Source organism: Pteropus alecto, unplaced genomic scaffold (assembly GCF_000325575.1).
Source record: "Pteropus alecto unplaced genomic scaffold, ASM32557v1 scaffold5, whole genome shotgun sequence".
Classification (NCBI taxonomy): Eukaryota; Metazoa; Chordata; class Mammalia; order Chiroptera; family Pteropodidae; genus Pteropus; species Pteropus alecto.
Window position 1 is genome coordinate 18,094,790 of NW_006441953.1, and position 2,491 is coordinate 18,097,280.

Here is a 2,491-nt window from a genome sequence, read left to right on the forward strand (position 1 = left end):
GAGAAAAAAAAACAAGATATCTTAAGCCCAGGACTGCCAGGGACTCATTTATTCATTTGCTGTTTTCTACCATTTTTCTTGAGCAACCACTATAAGCCAGGTGCTATTCTCAGCATTAGACAAAGTCCTTGTCCTCGTGGAGCTTACATTCTGGTTGGGGAGGTAAATAATAAATAGATTAAAAAACAATAAACCGAGCTCACAGAGTTAGTGCAAAAGTGCTGAGCCGACGATGCGCTTGCTCTTCAAAGAACAGTGGTCGATGTGAGCGAAGGAGACAGGGAATAGAGATTAGGCCAGCGAGGTAGCTGAGGCAAGAGCACCTCACAGGGCACGAAGGACTTAGGATGTTGCTGTGTGTGTGACGGGGAGCCACTGGAGGATCCCAGGCAGTCGTCTAATCCCAGTGTCTTTTGGGACATCCAGCTACTCTATGGTTTCCATTCTTTCCATAGACGTCTGTCTCCCTTATCCACAGAGCCCCACTGTTTCCTATGAAGCCATTGACTCAGAAGAGCAGAAATGAATTTTCCATCCTGGCAACCACGTGAGCCTGTCCCCAAAGCCACCACGACTTGACCCTGAGCAACCCTCTCGGCTTTGCTTCTTCCTCTTACCCCGTTTCTCCCAGCGCTCCACTCCAGCAGCCCTGATCGGTTTGCCAGGCGCTAAATGCAGCCCGCTTTGGCCTGCCTCTGGTCTTTGCTCTAACTCTTCCTTCTCTCTGGAATGACTTTCTCCCAAGAGCCTTTTGTCCTCATCCTTCCCTCCAATGACATTCTCAAATCCCACTTTTCCTAGGAAAACTTCAATGATGACTTTTCTCCTAAACGTCTGTTTGGATTATTTTTGGCTGCATAACTACCTGCCTAAAACTTAGTGCTTAAAAATTAAAATAACCATATGCTAATACTTGAATTTCTGTAAGTTTACTGGGTTTACTGATTCTTCTGCATCAGGGATGCACTGGGCCCTGGTCCAGCTGAAGTCATCGGGGGGCCTAACTGGACCCGACCGTCTAAGATAGCTCACTCCCGTGGCTGACAGTTGATACTCAGCTGGGGCTGGTGATAAGTGCATCCATAGGTGACATCTCCCAGCATGGGGGTTCAGTTCCAAGAGGGAACATCCCAAGAAAATCAGGAGGAAGCCATCAGGATTCTGATGGGTTAGCCTTGGAAAGTACCCAGAGTCATTTCAGCTGCACTCTGTCAGTCAAAGATCAGGTCACAGGCCAGATCAGTTTCCGGGGCAGGATGTGGGAGTGAAACTAGACCCCAGCTCTCTCAATGGAGGCAGTGTCGAAGAATTTACAGTTATCTTTAATCCATCATAGCTCTCATGGTGCTTTTTCTACATACCGATTAGGCCATTTATCAACTTTTGCCTATATTACAATTATTTAAGTGTCTTTTATCTCATATACTAGATTTTAAGCCCCAGTGAGAGATTACATTTTAACTCAATTCTTTCAATGTAATAACCATAACAATAACAACAAAACATTTACTAACTGCCTACTGTGTGCTCGATTTCACCTAATCTAATGCATGATGTCATTTAATCTCTACCCTGACACGGTAGACATTATCTCTGTTTTACAGATTGAGACACTGAGGCAAGAAAGATTCAGCATTGTCCAAAGCCACATAATTGGTAAGTGGCAGAGCCAAGACTGGAACCCATTTAAGCGTCTGTGTTCTCATTCTTTTTTCTATTGCCATCTCACAATCTCGGCACCAAGGAATTTTGCTCTAGTCAATCTGCATTGGTGTTACTGAGGTGTCGCTGGACAAAAGGAAGAGAAGGATGTAGTACACAAAGTGAGTGCTGGCGTGGAGTTCTCACCAGAGCTCTAGGTGGCTCCGGTGGACATGTGGTCCAGAAGTTCAGTGCTGAGCATCCTTTGCAGCCTGCTAGGTGGAGTGCAGAGTGTACAGAGCTCGGCAAAGAGTAGGGGCATTTATAGGGTCTGAGTGCCCGATGTGACACTTTCCTCCAAAATTCCAGTTTTCTGTCTGCCGCGATAAGTGTTAGAGGTGTATGATTCTCACCCAGGCCAGGGACCTACAACTCTGAATTTCTGGTCAGCTACCTTTCAGCTTGAACTGAATCTAGAGTTACTTCCCATCAGGAACAAACACCATCTACCCCGTTCAGTGAGATCTTAGTTTTTGAAGATTCCGCTCTTATCCCGGGAATATCAATTTATGTGCACAAGGCCCCTCTCTGTGGGGAAGAAGACACTTAAACCTAAATTAAGTGAAAACTTCATATCCAGGGAGATTTCGAGATTTTTTACATTAAACAATCTCTCTACCTCTGTTTTTTAATGAACATAAGGACAAAGATGAGACAATAGTCTAAGAAACAACCTCAGTTTCTGTCTTAGTCTATTCAGGCTGCTATAACAAAATACTGTAGACTGGGTCATTTACGAACAGCAAAATATTTATTTCTCATGGTTCTGGAGTCTGGGAAGTCCAAGACA